The sequence below is a fragment of the Amia ocellicauda genome, chromosome 22 (assembly GCF_036373705.1).
Source record: "Amia ocellicauda isolate fAmiCal2 chromosome 22, fAmiCal2.hap1, whole genome shotgun sequence".
Taxonomy (NCBI): Eukaryota; Metazoa; Chordata; class Actinopteri; order Amiiformes; family Amiidae; genus Amia; species Amia ocellicauda.
In genome coordinates, this window is record NC_089871.1 from 21,694,935 (window position 1) to 21,717,464 (window position 22,530).

The 22,530-nt window shown below is 38.0% G+C and overlaps 1 protein-coding gene across 1 annotated transcript in view; it reads left to right on the forward strand.

Moving 5' to 3' along the window:
• The first annotated feature begins 1,640 nt into the window (after nucleotides 1–1,640).
• Nucleotides 1,641–22,530, forward strand: part of ptprsa (protein tyrosine phosphatase receptor type Sa) — a 319,426-nt gene continuing 298,536 nt past the window's right edge. The window contains exon 1 of the mRNA XM_066696343.1: nucleotides 1,641–1,840. The gene's annotated coding sequence lies outside the window, so the exon portion shown is untranslated. The remainder of the gene's footprint in view (nucleotides 1,841–22,530) is intronic.

Genomic DNA, 22,530 nt, shown 5'->3' on the forward strand with positions numbered 1-22,530 from the left:
ACTTGAAGCATTTGCTTCTTTTATTTGTATTTTGTTTAATCTGAAAATAAAGACTTAAAGTAAGGTATTTTATCTTTCTGTGCCCATTGAACTGATTTAGAGATCATGTGAAATGTATGTATTGGAAGGAAATCTAGGGGACCCACCCCCTTTCAAAACAACAAGTCATATTACACATATATGTATTTATTTGTGTAGGCCTTTGGTTTTTATGGCAGAATGGAATTTATATTTTAGCTTGCAATATGATATTTATATATAGACTTTTACATGTATACTACATCATTTTCAATTGTATAGCTTAATTCTACTTGTAGCTCTTTAGAGTGTGCAGAAACTTAATATTTTTCCTCTCCACCTGATAACAACCTGTTATTTGCCTTCTTTGCATAATTACATGTTGCCAGACTCCACAGAAGTAGAATAGGGTTCAAATCAAATTGCCTCCTAACTTCAGGAGACCCCTCTGCTCATTTGAGGTGTGGAGAAGCAGACCAGCAAGCATTCAATTTCTCGCCTGTGGGAATTTCACAACATGTTTTGGTGTCACTGTGGAGTCTCATGAGAAATTAGGAAGTAAGGGTGCATTTTTCATTAGTTAGCTAATTTATGTTTTATTCAATTTTTGCTCAGGTCAGATCAGGTGGTTTACCTTCATGAAGTGTATATACACAATATAACTCTGTAAGCTCAAAATAATTAATGATATTAGCTGCTTAATGTTACAGCAAGTCTGTTTTAATACAAACTGGCATATCCAGAATGCAATATGAGCCCTAACATATTTAGTCTAACCTCAAATGCTTACCACACATGGGGTGGGGTCTTTAGAATTAAAATCAAGCCTTGCACTTATTCTTAGAAATGCCTTGACTTTTTTTAAAAGATGTTATTATTAATACTATTTTATCAATGTATAGCATTTGTGAGGCAACAATGTATCACAAAGCAACAGCAGCAAACTACACACAAACTACTTCTTTGTTACTCAGCCATAGCTAAATGTCTCTGACTTTCCAATATATATTCTAGAACTAGCATCTCTAACAATGGTTCTGGAAAGGCACGGGGTATTTTTGATTATTTCAGTGTGTTAACAGAAACAAAAATTGATTTTATTAGAAAAACGATAACATGATCTTCAACCACTAATTCAACACGCATAAAAATAGGAGGCTCTGCACAATGTTACAGACAGAAAAGTGGCAGTGGGTGAGACCAACAGAAAAAACAAAACGCCAGAAAACAGCGACAATGCTCAATAACTGCAAAACACATCTATATGAAGACGCCCTGCGCTGATCCTTTACATGACAAAAACTAATGCAACCAGTAGTTCAATGACCACCCCAGTCATGTGCAGGGGGAGCCTTCAGCACCTCCACATGTACGTTTTGGTTTCCAGTACTGTGCCTTTTTTCTATCCCTCTTGCTGAAAAAGCCTGGCCGCTTCTGGCCGCCCCTTTGGAAGCGTGGAGGAGCTCTGACTTCATCACGTCTGGGGAGAGGAGGAGGTGAAGGGAGGGGAGGAGAGGAGAGGCAGTGCGGGGGGGGAGTGTGTGTGTGTGTGGCGGAGGGAGGGGGGGTGTCGATGACATCACCCTCCAGCTTCCAGCTCGGCCAGCTGTGCTTTCTCGAAGCGGGCTGAAGAGCAGCTCTGCAATATCACACACTGAGAGCAATCAGCGCTATCGGGGGGATTTTAAACACAATACACTAGGCAGTCGGGCTCGCTGGATCTGCGGCAGGACGCATATATGCAGGATTATTATTTATTTTTTTACAGGAAGATGTAAGGGTATATACAGCAATAAAACAAAGAATACGACTATCATCTAAGGTAAGGACCGAGGGGGGGGAAACCAAATATTTTTAAGCCAATGCCCCTTACTAGCTGGTGCCACGCTTCTTGACAATATGCAGTGGATGCTGATTCTGCAAGGGATGTGTGTATAACATGCCCTTTACTTCCCAGCATCACAGCTGGGCGAGGGCAGGAAAGAACGGAATGGGGGTCGCACTGTAGTGTTTCGGAGTCTCCGCCGATGAGGTTCGGTTGGCTGTCATTTGGTTCATATCCGATTGAATTGGGCTGGGATGAAGTTAGTGCTGATATTGCAAAGAAATACAGGAATTCAGGAAATTGCTTGCTAGTATGATTAATGCTTATTCATAAAGGATTATGTTTGTAATGACTGTTGTAAAAGGTTCATTCCATTTCGATGTCATTAGAAAATGATAGCAAGCTTTTATTGCTATTGTATTGCCCACAACAAACACAAACAACAAAGTAAACCATAGGGTAGCCTATACATTGATTGTGTGGTTTAAAATGACTTCGCTGATTTGAGGGGGGGAAATGTGTCCATTTTCCCTTTCCTACATTGGTATTCTGTTCCATTTAATCATTGTGAAGGTAATTAATTTTTTTTTTTTTTTTTTTTTTTTTTCCGGCGATGATTATTTATTTATTCCAAAGATGTCAATCAAGCCAACTTTTTCCTCCTTTGACTTAACGAACAGCAACTCCATGAACACGATCCCCTTGGGGGTGGATACATAATGAGCGTTTTGGGTTCTTATGTGATTTTGTGAGTGAGCATTTTACCTTAGTTTAAACAGGTTCGAATTGCTATTGTTGATTTTAATTGTTGGCAAAATATCTATTTTATTTGCATCGTTCCTTTATATTTATTCTTATTATTTGGTACAACAACATGAATAGCAATAATGATCCAAACATTTGTTTTCTATTATACGGCTATTCCCTTGCGTCGTGACATATTCCATGATTAGATAAAAAGATTATGGTGGTGATTTGACATTTGAACAAATGCACGTTACATCCTAATTGAATCACATTATTTAATCTGTGCAAGCATGTTCGAAGGGGTATTTAAAAAGGCAATGCATTGACTCAATCACTGCGGGCGTAATTTTGAACGCTTGGTGGTGGATAGTTATTATGTAGATGGACTTTAGGTGGAAAAAACGCACGATGTCAAGAGGTTAGTTTGCAGGTTGCAGCCACTTGTGCGCAAAAGTCTCAGTGCGCACGACGAGCGTTTGGGGAATTCCACGTTTGCAAATGTGCTCCACTTGAACTCAGTATGAAATCTATTTATTCATTCGTTCATTCATTCATTCATGTAATGCATATTTTCTTAGATACATGTTTGACAACCGTATATGCTGAATGAGAGCGGGAGGTTGGGTATATATATGAGATCAAATATAGTGTCCTACAAACAACTGTCAATACTAAAACTGCACAGGAGGGCTAGGGATGAAATAACAGTGGAATTGGAGTGTGTAGTAGCCCACCCGAGTCCCCCTCTCTTTCGCAGGTTAAGAATTAAACATCGTCTTCATTAAAATGCGCAATGGCTGAGTGTAACCCAGCATTAATGATTGAAGAAGAAACCCCAGTTTCCCGATTAAGCGAGATGTTTTTGTTGTTTGCTTGGTTTTGAAGAGACGGGGAAATAATTAAGCAGTAGGCGTTTTGAGCTCTTTCAATCTAATGGTTTAAAACCTTATACTCATAACCAGAATATGCAAAGTGCTTATCTTGACTTCTCTTGCAAAGAGTTGAATGTGTTGGTGGGTCTCTGTGTAATAGGTAGCACGGAAGTGTACGGAACTGGACTGTTTAAGAAAATGGGTTTATTCATCTTCCCCCCGTAGTAATGCAGTTATTGCTTTTTATGATGACTGGAAATGGCTTACGGGTTAGCATCGTAATGTAATCTAATCATGTTTATGATGTTACTGTGTATTACAATTTCCCATTATGCTTCATCACATGATAAATATGGAATGAACCGCTGTGGTGTGTGTGGATGGCACCGGCAGCCTGGGTAGCGACTGCTCCGTTAAGTGCGCTCTTCGGCTGGGATTTGATGCCCACCACGCCCCTTCCATATAACATTGGTTTCGTTAAAAACGGTGACTAAACATCCTCTTACAAAAGGTATTATCCGCCAGTCAACACTAGCGACAATGTACAGTAGCACCCGATTACGTAAACGACGATTATTTTAATGTATTTGTCGTATTTGTTTTAAGATTGTTTTTACAGAGACCAGGCGTCATTGGGAAGTTAACAATTTATAACATACACGTTTAATTTGAAATTAAATGACATCCAGTTGCTGTTTAAATCCCAATATTAATTCGGAATAACGGATTTCAGAAAACAATGGGAACGTTAATAGTTTACAATATTGGTAGTGCGACGTTTTTCAATAGCCTGTACGTCAATGATTATGATTATAAATCATTCAGAAAAGACAGATGTTGGAATAGGACACATGATATTAGATACCACAGCGCACTGGAGCAGTCTACAGGAGACTCTTTGTCCGACTCTATTTGGTAAAGGCTACATTGTAACATACAGTACAAAAATTCCATTACAGAAACAAAATAAATTATATATATATATATATATATATATATATATATATATATATATATATATATATATATGCCCTGCTGTACATTTTGAAAAGTTCCCATTCTGTTTTTTGTAGCTGAATATATATAGGGTATAATTTAACTAGCGCATATGTAAAGGATGTAGAATTTCCTTGCCTAGGAAATGCAATCCTCTTTATTTACCGATATTAAATAATCGCTAGGAAATGGACAATTTCAAAATGCGTGCAGAAACGGAATAGATCTTAGTTGAATAATAGCTCCTGTTTGAGTACTGACTGTAGCTGTAATTCAGTGTGCCTCACTTTCTGAGAGTCGCATTCCTGTATTAACATCTCAAAATACTGTAACCATGGTACAAAATAATAATAATAGGCTATACAGAACACTGGTAAGATTGTATATGTGTAGGTGTGTATTTTCGTGTAAGATATTTTAATATATAGATCTGCATGCTGAAAAGTAAAAGCGTAGGCTATCCGAAAAAGAGGGGGTACGGTACGGTTATAAATGCGCTCAGAGCCGGAGCCCGGCCGGCTGCAATAAGTAACGTGTATCTAAGTACCACGTTTCGTTTCGCTTTGAAGAAGAAATCATTAAATTGTGTCTTCTCCCAGTAGCTTTAGGGGATGACATTGCGTTTAGAATAGGAAACAACTGTGCTTCTCTCCTAGCGGCGGTGATTTATTTTTCCTACTACATCGCGTAACGCAAAGAAGAGGTGAAGAAATAAATATATATTTGTATTTTCATTTAGGGATACATCTAGTGCCGCCTGCAGCTGTTGAACTAAGTGCCAACGCTCTCAACTTCCTTTTGCGAGTGTTATTTTTCTCTACTTTCTTCCATGCTCAATCTCTCACAAAGGTTTCAGATTAAAAAATCAAATATGTTTAAGTCTATTTCATAGGCTTAAGCTGTTATAGAAATCACACAAAACGACAGCATGCACATTTTTACTGCTCTGTATAAACACGAACGTAATAATAATTAGTAGTAGTAGTACTAGTAGCATTCATTTTTAACACACTGTATGTACTGCAATACATTCCACCACAGTAATTACTTTTACATTCTCTGACAGCACATAATAATAATAATACACAATACATAATAATAATAATAATAATAATAATAATAATAATAATAATAATAATAATTAATTGATTCTGAGAGCAACGGAATGTCAGTAGGTTAGTTAAAAGCTTCGCCAGTAAAGCATAAACTATGGTATGTGCATAATTCCGCCTTTTTACTGCCATGGAGTGGACAAAGAAATAAACTGCATTACCGTATGTTGACAAGAGCCTTGTTGGAAATATTATACTGCACATTTCATTTACACACACACACACACACACACACACACACAAAAGCCACATTAAAGCTTTTATTTTTATGTTGACTTAAATAACAAAGTCTCAAATCCACAACTTAAACAAAAAACGAACTATTGCCAGTGTGAAAATGGTCTGGATGTTTACTTTCACCTATATATATATATATATATATATATATATATATATATATATATATATAATATATATATATATATATATATATATATATATATATGTGTGTGTGTGTGTGTGTGTGTGTGTGTGTGTGTGTGTGTGTGTGAAATCATATTTGCTGTATTGCTACACTGATTGGGCCGATTCAGCAAGCTGTTGATTTATTTCAAAATGGAAACATTGAATAGTATGGTGGAAGACTGAATAGTTAATGGTGAGAAAATGAACGCAATAAAGGGTTAGCTGTCTGTTTAAGCTTGTTAACGCTTTTAACATGTTATGAAAGTAAATGTCATGCTCAGGAAAACGTATTTGTCTTTTTATTTGCATTATTATTCCGTCTGGTTTCTAACTTGTTCCAGTGTTTATTTAATTGTAATGCTTTTTTGATTCTGCGTTTTCTCACCGGTATTTAACGGATCTTCTGTCTAAGGTAACATGACTTGCACAAGAGGCACAAGGAGCTGAAATTAGTTTTCAAGCTGTCTGATGATTAGTTTTCCAGATATTAAAATGCAAAATCTTAACTTTTGTATGGAGGAAAAAAAAAACGAATTCTCCACTGTTTTACAGTTAAGGTGCCTGCCATGTTGCAATTTGAAAATACCTTTGAACCATTTTTTCCAAAGAAGTGGTAGACTTAAACTGATAACATGAACATCTGACAAAAGACTAAACAAAAGTTGAAAAGACTATACATTTCATATTGGTCAACTGGCTTTGAGAATATAGTTACACAGAACTGTGCCATTCCCTGAATTTCTTTTTTTTTTTGGCAATTTGTGTTGTTACTTCAGAGCTCTTTAGATAATTGCCCTTCAGCTTTTGAAGTTTTTTGTTTTGTTTTGTTTTGGATGTTTTTTCCTCTCCTGATTCAGGTTTCACCTCAGTACTTTGACAGATTTGAGACCAAGGCAGAGTGAAGGCAGGTGAATATCATCTAGCTATACTGCCTAGGTGGCTGTTTTCATCTCGGGAACCCAAGCTTTAGATATATTGCTGTTCAAATCTTGCAAGAGTGATCTAAACCCCATTTGGCTCTGCCACATGCCTAGGAGACATTGGTGCATTATAATACGGATAGGTCCCAGACAATTTAAAGTCTCTAATTCCTGGCAGAAAGAATGCCAATTTGGGAAGCCATTGCAGATTGCTGGCCAAAAACGGTGAGCCATCTTTGCCAGGACTGGAAACTACAGTGTCCTGGACATAGAATAAACCAGTCATTGTTTGTTTTGGTGTTACCCTTAGAAAATCCTTACTCTGGTGCATTTTCACATTATTGCCATTTCTCCTTTACCAGGACCTCTTGACATTGATGCCCAAACAATTAAGGGCCCTTTTCATATCATTAAAGTGTCTTTACTTTCCCAACCTTTTAATTTTGTCTTTAAATTTACACATTTACAAGGATTTTTTTTTTTTGCCGGTTTCATACTCATCATTGTGGATAAGCCAATTCTTATTCAACCAGGCTTACAGCTACAACCCACGCACCAGCCTGGGAGAGAAGGAGAAAATGCACATGCTTCCTCCAAGCCATGTGCATCATCATGCCATCTGATTCTTCTTGAACTGCGAACCTGTACTATTCAAAGCATACTTTTGGTGTTCAGCACAAGGAAACATGTAGCCCTTATTGATGATGGCCTGGACTCGCAGCTGCCTAAACCACCAGAGTCCTTTGCATGTAGTTAACATCCCTCTGACTGTATGTCAAACTATTTTAGCAGGAAATTGTGCCCTCACTAATGATCATCTGTGGCAAAGCCTGGTTTAAACTGGGAACCTTAAGGCTCTAGGTTTTGCACAGCACTAAGAAGTTTGGGAACCTGCCGTGATGCTTGAAAGGCACAGAAATTGCAGTTTTAATGCAAATCGCAGCGTTCGCAATGTGGATGCTTAATTATCAGGAGAGAGCTTGTTAGTTGTCACCTTTAGATAAACAGCCAGCTTTTCTTTAATGTTGCCTGCAAGCTGGGGAATTTGAATTTATAAGCAGGAAAATGTCAATGTCAAAATCGTCTTCCTTTCACACAGGCACACACACACACAAACGCACCAACATAATGTTCTTCTCCATAAATATAAATAACCAATGTTTGTCATAGAAAGAGCTGGAGAAGACATTGCATTTTTGCTGAGCCAAACCATTGCTTACAAGATAATTAATTGGCAGTATAAACACAGCCAGCAAAGGCCCTGAATTTTCTAGAAAAAGATGGACAACTAGTGCTAGTGTACCTCATCTATGTGTACATAAGTTGTATATGCACACATATCAAGTTTCAGAATGTATTGATAAGCATATATAGTACATATGAAAAGGAACATAGATAGCGTAGAGAGATATATGTAGAATATGTAATGATAATTATTTTTGTTAAGTACCTTCTTTTTTAATTCAAAGTATTCTTTTTGATAATACAGATTGTGAAAAGTCTGCACATTTTGTCTATTGCTACTCCAGAGGCAAGCTACAGTACATACAAATAATGCTCCACTAATAATAATGATAATAATAAAACATTTCTGTATCTATATTGTTGAATCATAAAAGCATATTTTAATACTAACACTTACTTTCCTGACATCTTCCAAAATTATTTGTTGAAACAGTTTTTCAGACACACAATGCTTGTATTATCCTATAGTTTACGATCCCCACTGCCTGCTCAATGCCAAGAAAGCTGTAACAAAAGGAATAAAAAAAGGTCTAGTCCTGTACAGTTTCACTGCACAATCAATAAGAAGAGAGCAAGCAAGCTTCTTCTTGTGACAGGTGGCCAAAATATCTCCCTGCTGCAGAGTTTCAGAGTTTCAGCTCTGCTTAATGTTAAAAAGAAGTCACGGTTGGGTGTCCGTGAGATTGCAGAGCCAAGAAGCTCAAGTCAGGTTATAAATGCTCTGAGAATGTTTATAAAATAAGGCCAGAATTTAAACTGCACTGGAAGAGTGTATTAAATAAACATTTTACTAACCGAAAGCGTGATCAAGAGTACCTGCAAAGTTCAGCTTCATTTTGATTGCTATTAAACAAGAAATCGTTTCCTTCCTTTTCACCTAAAGTCTAGTTTAAAGGTCATTTGTGCTGTTTTTTGTTGGAGTTTTTTTTCTCTTTGCTCTATGCTTTAATGAAATAAGGAAAACTATCCTCATCTTCAGGGGAGCTAGCTGTAGATACACCATCTTAAGCAAACATTAGGATTTAATATAATTGAACATACTCCAAAATCAAATTGCTATTACTTTCGTTCACGAAAGGGCTGTAAGAAACATGCTATGAACTTTAAAAAGGTTTCCCTTAAAATACCAGAAGCCATTGATGATTTCTGCATGCTGCCCATATGACTCAAATATAAAATTCATCTTATTGTTAGTTGTGGATTTGAATGCATTTGCACGATATTGTGATTCAACTGATCTTCTTTGGTAATCTGACAAGTTTAGGGTGATTAGCTTTTCCATAATGTGATTGTTATCCCTCTTAACTGTTCACCACTAAGAGGGGTACAGTCTTCAGGAGTATTGATACATACATTAAGAGAGAACCTCAGATATGATCAGTGTTAAAAAGGTGTGTTTAGAAACTGGTAAGGGGGATTACTGGTGCTCTAGAAACAATATGTAATTTACATATTTCAGTCATAAATAGGGTGTCATCTAAGGTATTGAGGAAATGGCATCACCCACAATATTGAAACAATGCTGCAATTGTGGGCTATTTCCAAGTGCACTTTATAAAACACATGGAGTAAGTGTTGCTGAAGTATACACAATGTTAAATGGAGGCAAGCAATGGAAAGTTTGCGAAAAAATCAAAAAGGGTTTTGGCATTCCAGTAGCATTTGCTTTGCAATTGCTTGAAATGCAATGCCTATAAATTATAAATGGTCCAGAAATTGTAGCCATGGACAGCAACAGTACACACCTTCATAAATAACTTGCATGTTTCAAAGGATGAGGTTCACGGCTGCACTAAACTGTTCAGTGTTTGATAGGCAGAAATTATGTTGGATGGCATGTTCTCCGTGGTCCTATTTGGTATTTGTACTGCATTTTAATATTCCACGATGCATAGATTTCATGATGTAGTTTGAACTTTCAAAGCATTCTGAACAAATACATGTATTTATGTATGACTGTATCTACACTCACCTAAAGGATTATTAGGAACACCTGTTCAATTTCTCATTAATGCAATTATCTAACCAACCAATCACATGGCAGTTGCTTCAATGCATTTAGGGGTGTGGTCCTGGTCAAGACAATCTCCTGAACTCCAAACTGAATGTCTGAATGAGAAAGAAAGGTGATTTAAGCAATTTTGAGCGTGACATGGTTGTTGGTGCCAGACGGGCCGGTCTGAGTATTTCACAATCTGCTCAGTTACTGGGATTTTCACGCACAACCATTTCTAGGGTTTACAAAGAATGGTGTGAAAAGGGAGAAACATCCAGTATGCGGCAGTCCTGTGGGCGAAAATGCCTTGTTGATGCTAGAGGTCAGAGGAGAATGGGCCGACTGATTCAAGCTGATAGAAGAGCAACTTTGACTGAAATAACCACTCGTTACAACCGAGGTATGCAGCAAAGCATTTGTGAAGCCACAACACGTACAACCTTGAGGCGGATGGGCTACAACAGCAGAAGACCCCACCGGGTACCACTCATCTCCACTACAAATAGGAAAAAGAGGCTACAATTTGCACAAGCTCACCAAAATTGGACAGCTGAAGACTGGAAAAAATTTGCCTGGTCTGATGAGTCTCGATTTCTGTTGAGACATTCAGATGGTAGAGTCAGAATTTGGCGTAAACAGAATGAGAACATGGATCCATCATGCCTTGTTACCACTGTGCAGGCTGGTGGTGGTGGTGTAATGGTGTGGGGGATGTTTTCTTGGCACACTTTAGGCCCCTTAGTGCCAATTGGGCATCGTTTAAATGCCACGGCCTACCTGAGCATTGTTTCTGACCATGTCCATCCTTTTATGACCACCATGTACCCATCCTCTGATGGCTACGTCCAGCAGGATAATGCACCATGTCACAAAGGTCGAATCATTTCAAATTGGTTTCTTGAACATGACAATGAGTTCACTGTACTAAACTGGCCCCCACAGTCACCAGATCTCAACCCAATAGAGCATCTTTGGGATGTGGTGGAACGGGAGCTTCGTGCCCTGGATGTGCATCCCACAAATCACCATCAACTGCAAGATGCTATCCTATCAATATGGGCCAACATTTCTAAAGAATGCTTTCAGCACCTTGTTGAATCAATGCCACGTAGAATTAAGGCAGTTCTGAAGGCGAAAGGGGGTCAAACACAGTATTAGTATGGTGTTCCTAATAATCCTTTAGGTGAGTGTATATGTATCTATAGCTCAAGAGTCTTCATGTTTACGATGCAGCTGAGATTTTTACATTTAACAAGTTAGATACAGTTCATTTAGCTGCACTGGAAAGCTTGCATGAAAGGAAGGTAGTATCAGGAGTCGATATCAAACTTTACATAACAAGAAGCTCTCTGAATCAATTAGGGAATTTTGAAAGCAATTCGTTATTGGACTTGACTGACAAAGCATTGTAGTCAGTTTCTTTGTTTGATATAAACCAAGCAACTGAAGCATTTGTTTCAATTGGCACTGAGAGAGAGACCATGTGAAAGTGAAAGTGTTCTTCCCCATGTGCTTGTATGAAAATGATCTCCGAGCAAGATTACCCCGCTCAAGTTGTACATGGTTGACACCAGTCAAATGTGGAATTCGAAGGATGCTTTTAATTCAGTAGGTGTCAGATATTGGTGTATTGATATCAAGGCCAATGAGTTAAGCCTTATTTCACATTTGTGTTGAAAACATGATGCATACTAGGGCAGCATATTTAAAAACGAACTAAAAATAATCTGCAAAAGGCATTCTGAGCCAAAGCATTGATCTGTGCCATTCTGAAATGAAATCAATCTGTTTTTATAGTAGAAGTGGAGCTCTGAAGCTCCGAAGAAGGAAGTGTATTGATCTTTCCTGTGAAGGAACCCATTTTGGACCAGGCTTGGAAGTGCTGAGAGCCTAGTCTGGAATCCTGATTTGAATGAATTATGAAAGCTGATTAAGTGCTGGGTGGGTCTCTGTTGTTAGGCAGTTCAAGGGAAACCTTTGAGGAGTAGACAGAGTTGTGACTTGCATGAGCAATCTTTTCTGAAACGTTTTTCTTTTCATTTTTATTTACTGTAAGCGTGTAATGACTATGGATCTTTTTGGAGTTTTAGCACAACACATTTCATGCTTAAATAGTCTCTCTCTCTCTCTCTCTCTCTCTCTCTCTCTCTCTCTCTCTCTCTCTCTCTTTCTCTCTCTCTCTCCCTCCCTCCCTGTTTGCTTTCTTTAAAATTATTGTATTTTTAAAATGACAGTGTTGCTGTAATATTGAAAATACAGTATAGGATAAGTTAATAAGAACAAAGGGAAATAAAAACAACTATGATGTCATATCGCAAATGTTAGTATCTAAAGCACTGGGGGCAATGCCATCCCAGACTGTCTGGTGCCTCTGTAATGATCTCACTCCACGTATGGCCTATAACTTTACTAGTTTCAACATCTGAGAATCACAGAGGCCATTATTGAATCACCATGTATTTTTATTTTGTCTTGGTCAAACCTAACCTTGCACTGTCAGAGATTGTGCATGCGGAGGCATATACAGACATCATGCTACAATCTCAAGGTCTCCAGTTACCAAGGGAACCTCTCGATTCAAGAATTGTTATTACGTATGCATACAATCAAGGTTGTGCCAAGGAATCTTCTATAGCCAGATGGCACACTAAACCTTCTCAACCCTATTTAGAAATGCAACCTATTCAACCCACAAGCCCACCTCTAGCCCACTGCATCTTCAAGAGGGAAACATAACACACACAATTTGCACATTGTCAATGCCATCTAAGCATTTTCTCACGGCAAGAACACCCATTGCCCAGTTGCTAAACCAGGCAGAGGATTTGATGCAGCTAAAACTGCCACCAGATTACTTATTACTACCACTTATAATTAAGTTATTGTTATTAGGAGCAGTAGTAGTTAGTATAATGAAAATATGAATGTTAGGCAGAGCTTGCTAGAGCTTTTCCCTAAAATGGAACATAAGTGATATGATTGCGTTGGTGTACAGTATGGCGATGACACCTGCGATGCTTTTGTTTGCCAAGAATAGTTCCCTCATCCCCTTCTCCCTGTACAGCCCTTGCCTTCTGTTGCATTCTGAAGGTCATGATCAACAGCCACCGCATATCTCAGTGGATATGTTTCATGGCACGCTATGCCCCTCACAGTGTCAGAAAGCCTCTCAGACAGCTAAAAAGGTTCTGCGTGTTTCTGTCACTTTTCCATGGGACAGATGGGTGCATTAGGACCATTTCAGGGAGAGATCCCATTGCAGAACGTCAGGGATTCAATACCCCTCGACAGCTGCGAATGTATTTATCGAAGACTTCAGGAGAGAGTGAAGGGGATTATAAATATTATTCATACAGAAATTGATTTGTAAAGTTTTAACCGCCAGTATTTGAATGAGGGGAAATTGGAGACGTGACCATGTTTAAACAAAGAGATGGTTTCTAGGAACATTGTGGAAGGCAAGCTCTGTCGTCCAGCAAAATGATTGACATTGCTTGTGATTATTTTGTTACGTTTTTGTTTTTTCATGGTTTGTTTATTAGTTCTTACTTAATGTTTGAGAATCCTGTTGGTCTTGTTAATTGCATTTTGTTTATTTTAATATTTGTATACACTCACCTAAAGGATTATTAGGAACACCTGTTCAATTTCTCATTCATGCAATTATCTAACCAACCAATCACATGGCAGTTGCTTTAATGCATTTAGGGGTGTGGTCCTGGTCAAGACAATCTCCTGAACTCCAAACTGAATGTCTGAATGGGAAAGAAAGGTGATTTAAGCAATTTTGAGCGTGGCATGGTTGTTGGTGCCAGACGGGCCGGTCTGAGTATTTCACAATCTGCTCAGTTACTGGGATTTTCACGCACAACCATTTCTAGGGTTTACAAAGAATGGTGTGAAAAGGGAAAAACATCCAGTATGCGGCAGTCCTGTGGGCGAAAATGCCTTGTTGATGCTAGAGGTCAGAGGAGAATGGGCCGACTGATTCAAGCTGATAGAAGAGCAACTTTGACTGAAATAACCACTCGTTACAACCGAGGTATGCAGCAAAGCATTTGTGAAGCCACAACACGTACAACCTTGAGGTGGATGGGCTACAACAGCAGAAGACCCCACCGGGTACCACTCATCTCCACTACAAATAGGAAAAAGAGGCTACAATTTGCACAAGCTCACCAAAATTGGACAGTTGAAGACTGGAAAAATGTTGCCTGGTCTGATGAGTCTCGATTTCTGTTGAGACATTCAGATGGTAGAGTCAGAATTTGGCGTAAACAGAATGAGAACATGGATCCATCATGCCTTGTTACCACTGTGCAGGCTGGTGGTGGTGGTGTAATGGTGTGGGGGATGTTTTCTTGGCACACTTTAGGCCCCTTAGTGCCAATTGGGCATCGTTTAAATGCCACGGCCTACCTGAGCATTGTTTCTGACCATGTCCATCCTTTTATGACCACCATGTACCCATCCTCTGATGGCTACTTCCAGCAGGATAATGCACCATGTCACAAAGGTCGAATCATTTCAAATTGGTTTCTTGAACATGACAATGAGTTCACTGTACTAAACTGGCCCCCACAGTCACCAGATCTCAACCCAATAGAGCATCTTTGGGATGTGGTGGAACGGGAGCTTCGTGCCCTGGATGTGCATCCCACAAACCTCCATCAACTGCAAGATGCTATCCTATCAATTATGGGCCAACATTTCTAAAGAATGCTTTCAGCACCTTGTTGAATCAATGCCACGTAGAATTAAGGCAGTTCTGAAGGCGAAAGGGGGTCAAACACAGTATTAGTATGGTGTTCCTAATAATCCTTTAGGTGAGTGTATATTTTACATTACATTGGTGTCTGTTCCATCTATATATTCCCTGTATAGTAAAATAAAATGGTGTATATACATAAAAGGAAGACAAACATACACCAATTGTTCCTTGCTTATTTATATACCTTGTTTTATTAAAAAAAAAATAGATTCATGTAAGATTAAGGAGACTGCAATGGTTCTAATGAATTTCATTTGAATGGTAACAGCGGTATCCAGGTCTGTTCCAGATTTTTATTCCAGCTCAGCTCTCAGTTAAGGCCGTAATTAACAACGTGATGAATTAGAGCTATTTAGTTGTTTTGACATCCACATCGAAAACCTGGATAATTTAATGTTTCTTAAAAGAAATCACAGGTACCTTGAAATCTCCAATTGTTTTTTTAAGGAAAAAGTGTGATGAAGCTAATTATCAATTTAAATAAGTAAAATAAAGGCTAACTAAGGACTAAGGTTGAAACCCCTTCTGAAAGGAATACATTTTGCTTGTTAACTATAGTTTTTCTTGATTTATAGTAGCATTATTGGAAGATTTAAGGTGTAAAAATATGCTTTTTGTATCAATCAGGTAATCATTCAGTGTACCTAGAAGTGCCATTCAGAGTATTCAGAGGAGAGAGAGCAACAGAAAGGGTGTGGTTGTTTTAAAAACAAGAAGCAAAGCACAAAAATAAAGCACTTGGCATAAGCATCTGGGCATTTATTTTAGATATAAAGAAAGGGGATGGGATATTAAAAGAAGGAGCTAGATGATAAAAGTGGGCTGATGTTCTTGGCCTAAGAACCAGGTTGTACATTTCATCTGGTGTGGTAATAAAATACTCATATCCTTGCATTGATCTCTGGAAGAATAATCCTTTTAGGCTTTCTCTGCGGTCGTGTGGGGCTCTTAAATGATTTATTTGAATGGCGAGAATGCTGTGCAGTCTTCCATTTGGATGCAACAATGGTTTGAGAGAGAGAGAGACAGATTGTAGGGCTGTAGCCTTTTCAGAGAAATTGACACATTGACTAAGAATCTATAGCATTTACATGTACTGCCACATATCTATACATTACATCTGGTGGTTTCTAGCTCACCAATGTTTTTTCATTTCTTTATTATCATTAAACCCATTTACGTCATTATCTCTTCATCAGCTTGAACAAAGGATCATACATTTGAATAGAGCTAATCAATAGATCAAGGCATTGCAGGGCACATATATATGTAAATTAATATACTAGATTAAAAAACTCTGATTGATATCCGGATTTATGATATTTCTGTTTAAAGGGCAAGAGGAAGAAGGTGTCCTTGCTGAATGTACAGTAACTGTAGCAAGCATGACACTCCATTTTGTCCTGCAGTTATTTTAATTTTTTTATCTAGTTTCATGACAGATTTAAAACAACTCAGATCTGCAACATGCCAATGTAGCTATTAGTGCAAGACAACAGATCAGAGTAGTGGATATGGTTTAATTAAAATTGAACAAATTTTCCTCACTCTGTTGCAGCTTTCTGGATTTATTGTCTGTCCATTGATATTGATTATGGGATTTCCTTAATTGTTTTGCCTCCCATTGATTAATGAATGGATGGTCTCAATGACTGCTTTGGCTCTGCGTGGACATTTTGTTGCCTTTGTGTAAAAGAAGATTATGGAACCATTTGTTTTAGAAAAAGTCACAAACTTGAATGTGAACTGTCAGCCCTTCATCAATATTATTTTTGATTATTTTTTATTTTCAAGCCAAGAAAAATTTTAACAGAAAAAATAATAAAGCCTTTTAGTGGGCAGCAACAATATTTCTAGTCATACAGCTGTAGTTTAAGAGGCCAGTACTGTTTGCTTCATCAGCATATTGTGATGTAGAAATTGATTCTGCTGCATTGAGAAACTTAAGAGATATTAAGCTGTGAACAGAAAAAAAAGCTCACTCATCAAGTGCAATAATTTGTGTTTAGCAATAATAGTCATTCAATGTGCATTCTTTGTCTTTTTTCTTTGCCTGTATGTTTTTAATACATTTTTATTATTAAGTTATAGTATTTGTGGAAGCCACTTGCAACAATATATTTTTATTCTTTTCATTGTTTGTACACAGCAGTAGATCAGAACGCATCATTTGGGGTTGTTATGGTTGTTTGCACCAAATATTATTTACATCTTTTCGCTTTTACCCATTCACATTTTTGATACACTGTTCGTACCCTGGCACTGTTTCACTCAGAAAGTGAGTATATTCTCTGTGGTGTCTGCTTACAGCCCTGAAGATGGGAAAATTGATTCAGCGCTGCCTAAGCAGGGTTGGTTATTCAGATACATAAACAATATTAAGTTATGTAAGGGAAATGGTGTTATCCCTTCAAATATTACATAGAGTTCCCCAGCTGACCAGAAAAGAAGACGTACGTTTAAATTGCAAAACCAAATCATGATTTACAAAGGAAAACCTGGAATCCTTTACTGGCACTGTATTAAAATGTGCTGTATCTCTTCCAAAATACTGCATTACACTGTGATGAAACCAATGAATGTTTGCTGCATAAGAAAAGTATTTGCTTTTTAGGGATTTTTAGTTTGTTGGGCTTTTTCCCCAAGTGCCTCTCAATAGAGCAATGTCATTTCTTGTCTGGCCCCTGAGGAAACCAGTTAAACTCAGACTAGGAGTGCTGTGATAAACGGCAAAGGAGTCAAGAGTGCTTATAGTTTGAAATCTTCTTGACTGAGAAACATTGGTCAGTAATAAATCCCTGAGAGCTGTGGGCTGGTTTCACAAGAGACATTACTCTTTCTTCTCTCCTTTATTTGTTTGGGTGGTTTATATAGGGGTCCAGTTGAAGTCATTAGATGTATTTGTTTGTTTGTTGTTTTCCTTCACAAATTAAGCAGCTGAAGGCCAATTCTGAGGATGTGCAATGAATGAAGTCCATTGAAGTTATTTATTTTCAGTGTCGCTTTGCTGGACAAAGAGAAAGTGACACATCCCCCGGTAGTTTATTACCAGAGGAAAGTGTGCTCAACGTGAAGTTGCATTCTAATTCATGTTCTTCAGAAAAGCTATTAACAAGGGAAATACTTAAAATGGTGTGTTTTGTATTCATTTTTACATATTGTTGATTTTGTCTTTCGGTCAGGAGTTGTCAATTTAAAGATGACACATTTTTTGAGCAAGCAACAATAATCACCATGTAAGCCTACAGTAAGGCTGAAAATATTTGAATACTGAATTTACAAGGAAGCTTTATATGCAGAACAAAACTGAATAAAACATAAAATCCTGGCTATGTTTTTAATCTGGAGAGTTGAGGACAGTGCAGCAAACTGGGATCTGCACTGTAGATAGTGGGGTACAATTATCTGCATGTAGTCCAGTCTGGGATCCCCTTGGCCAAGTGGCCCTCCCTTGCCAGTGCCCACGCTGTATACATTTTAGCCCTTTTGCAGAAGTTGCGCCATTCCCACTGCCCCCCATCCACCCCCCGCCAGTACAACGATCTGTAGCACCGCTCAGGAATAAACTTGTGTAAAGGCACAGATCAGGGGAGGGGTATAAACATATTTAAAAGGCACTTAATATCCCTTGGAGCACAGTCAAGTCAATCAAGAAGAAGTGGAAGGTTTATGGCACCACCCAGAATCTGCTTAGAGTAGGGCATCCTCCCAAACTGAACAACCAGGTAAGATAGGCATTGGTCAGAGAAGCCACCAAGAGGCGAATGACAACTATGAAAGACCTACAGTGTTCCATGGCAAGATGGGACAAACTGTCCATGTGTCAACAATAGCTCAAATACTCCACAAATCTGGAATCTGGAAGAGTGGCAAGAAGGAATCAATTTCTGAAAAAAGTCCTTACATCACCCAGGTCACACCATCCCTACTGTGAAGCATAGTGGTGCAGCATCATGCATTAGGAATGCTTATCAACAGGGACTGGGGCGCTTCTCAGGCTAGAGGGCAAAATGGATGGCAAATACAGGCAACTCCTTGAGGAAAATCTGTTTCAGTCTGCAAAAAACCTAAGACTGAGATGGAGATTCTCCTTTCAACAGGACAGTGACCCCAATCACATGGACAAAGCAACAGTGGAGTAGCTTTAAAACAAGAAAGTGAATGTCCTAGAGGGGCCCAGTCAAAGCTTTAATCTGATGAGAATCTGTGGCAAGACTTGAAGATTGCTGTCCACCAACGATCCTCATCCAATTTGACAGAGACTGAACAATCTTGCCAAGAAGAATGGGTGAATTTTCCACAATCCAGATGTGCAAACCTGGTACAGATTTAGCCCAAAAGACTTACAGCTGTTGCTGCCAAAGGTGGTTCTAACAAGTATTGACTCAGGGTGGTAAATACTTTCCTTTCCTTTTTATTTTGTATTAACTGTTGTTTCACATAAAAACAAAAAAATCCCTTGCCTCTTCAATGTGTTCAGTAGGTTGTGTAAATCAAAGGAAAAACTATTCAGCAGAAATGTGAAAAAGACCAGGGGCTATATAGCCACTGAGAGAGAGAGAGAGAGAGAGAGAGAGAGAGAGAGAGAGAGAGACTGTATATTTACAGTGTGTATATATATGTTTTCTACACAATAATATATAGTTATCCTAATCCATTAATACATACATAAATAGTTAAATTAAAAGTTGAAAAAACTCTGCATGTCTTCAACTAGGCCACACAATGTTCTAACTTGTAGGGAATTAAAAAAATATTCCAACTGATTCAAACAGGAAATACATATAATTTATTTGCAAAGAGCTAAGATATAACATCTCATATAACCAGACTTGGTAGGTGATGGGAAGCCTTAGCATGAGGCCACCTGCCTGCATTTCACTGATTGATTGATTGATTTCAACTTGTGCTAGATTTGTGTATGCAGCTTTTCGAAAAGCTATTCAGCTTTTTTTTGTCTAAATTGCTTTATGAAATTCATTACTTATTCCCCATTGAAAAAATGCTTTTGAAATGCTTCTGTTTTTGTCTCCAGCACTTCTTTTCTCTCCCCCCTCTCCCACTGACACTTACTTACCTGTCTCTCCCTCCCTTTCTAAGGCTCTATCTCTCTTTATCACTCATGTCTCTCCATCTCCTCTCTTCTCTCTCATTATACTGACTGAAGCTATAAAGTATCCTTGAGGTACTTCCTCAGGAGGGAAATGAAGGAAAGGGGTGTGTACGTGCTACAGAGATTTTTCTCAGTTTTTCATGTCAGCGGAGTTCTAGAAAGCAACCATTGACGTCAAGAGCCCCATCAAATATTTAGCAGTCTTCTGAGTAGATTTACTTTTCTTCCCATCCCTTGTCTCCTCTCCCAAGCATGCTGGAATACACGTTGAGATGGGGTGAATTATCAGATAACCTTGATTCTCTCAGTTCATAGGAAACTATTAAAAGTTATCATTTGTTTTGGTGGACTATGTCTGATTGCACCCATCAGTGTACTAAATGTGAAAGAGAATGTGACATTATAGACATTCATAGAGAAAGTGGACTAGATTTGTTTTCCTTTTTTTCTCCAATTGAAATAAAATAAAATAGGCAAAATTCATTTTTTTCCCCCATATTTCACATTTCATAAGAAGAAACGTTTTGTACTGCTCTAGCAGATAAATGCTTCCTTTATTATTGGATTATGTTTTTGTGGAAGCAATCAGTTTATGAAGAGTCATTTGTCTCCCTCAGATTTCTTCTTTCTTCTTCTCCATGATTATTTCTTGTGTGTGAGTGCAGTGCGCTAAATATCCAGTAAATCAGAAATCAGAGCTTCTATATAACATTGCATTTCTCTTTGTCTTTTTCAATTTCTCTTTGTAATTATTGAACCAGAAATTAAAATTAGGATTATGTTACCCCAAAAATCTTTGATAGTTGTGGCTGTAGGGCAATTGCAGATATAAAATGTATCAAATGCAAAGAATTAACAGAATGTTTTAGATGCTGAATGTGGTTAAGGGATTTGGGAGTACCTGTACAGTAGCAGTACAGAAAATAATGTAGATAAACCAGTCAGAAATTAATTAACCATTATTGTAATCATTTTAATATTTAAATTAATTTAAACCTTGTACTTTACTAAAAAGCAATCAAATAATTAATACATACATAAGTGCAAGTGCTCTTAGGAGCAGCTAATTTAAGACAAAGTCTGCTGTCTGTAAGGGAGTTACATAAATATTTTATGGAGTCTTAAAAAACATTGTTTCTTTCAAATTAAACACAATCTATAAACCAAGAAATGTAGACATGTCTTTTACATGTCTTTTCACGTGACCATTTTTGTATTGCATGCCTTTCAAATATGTGACATTGTATTTAAAAGATTTTCCACAAAAAACAAACAAAGTTAATGCAAATTCTGTATTATTAAATTAGATTTTCAAATAAAAACACTGGAGTTTAAATAATTTGATGAATTGATAAATGATTCCATGGGGATCTGTTACCCCCAACACCATAAAAAAGTATCATCTTTTAAATTGTTTGCATCTGAGACCTCCCATTCATGTGTAGAACATTGCTATTATTTGGTTTCATTCCTTTTTTCAGATAAAGTTGATTTCACATGCTTTCAGCTCAGCACACCCTCATAGGAAAATAGGAAGAGTGCGAGTGTTTCTATTTCCTGCTGTTTAAAGATAACCAGGTTTATTGGAAGTCAGTCTTGTCCTATCAATTTTGATGGGTAGGGACTAATAAGCTGGGGACAGAAACGCTTGCTTCTCTCTTGTTCTCTTTATGTCTCTCCCTGCTTCTCAGTCTCTCCTTTCCCTTAACTGACTCAACTTAATAAAGAGGGCAACTTGGCCGAAGTACATTAACAAGGACTAAACTGGCATTAGCTCTCTCTTCCCCCCCCCCTATTCTCTCTCTCTCTCTCTCTCTCTCTCTCTCTCTCTCTCTCTCTCTCTCTCTCTCTCTCTCTCTCTGCAGACTGTCCTTCAGAAAAAACAGGACCAGCATTAATCTTTAAATAACTGTGGGTTCACCCTGAGACTTTCAATCCATTAGCAATAGAAGCACGTTCAGTTAGTGAGAGGAAAACAGAGAGAGAGGGAGGTGAGAAAGGGAAATGGGGAGAGAGAGAGAGAATTATAATGGATTAGATTCTCAGATATCATCAGCACTAAAATAAAATGATGGTGCTCCCAATTTGACTGCCATCTTTTGGAACTGAGAAGAGCGCTGTGTATCAAGTTGCTTTGTAGTTTGAAGCCCAAAAGGTCAGGGATGTCAAATGGTAGTCCTTCAGGGCTACAGAGCCCTCCTGTTTTCTGCTTACTCAATCATCTACTTATTTACTTAATTGGACAAATCTAACATACTTTCTCCAATCCAGTCAGAGGCTACTATCATGTTTGATTGGTGGTGTACTTTATCTTCCAGCCAGAACTGAAGGCTTGGTTATATAGTGAAAAGAGTTACCAAACCACATTGAACATTGCTGCCCTGGAGAGAGTTAAAAGAAGGGCAGGTGAAAGATGCAGAATCTCTTTAGTCTTGAAAAGAAGGGATCATTAAGGGTTTTCATCAATGTGATACACAATGTCAAACCCGCTCATAAAGGGAAGTGGACAT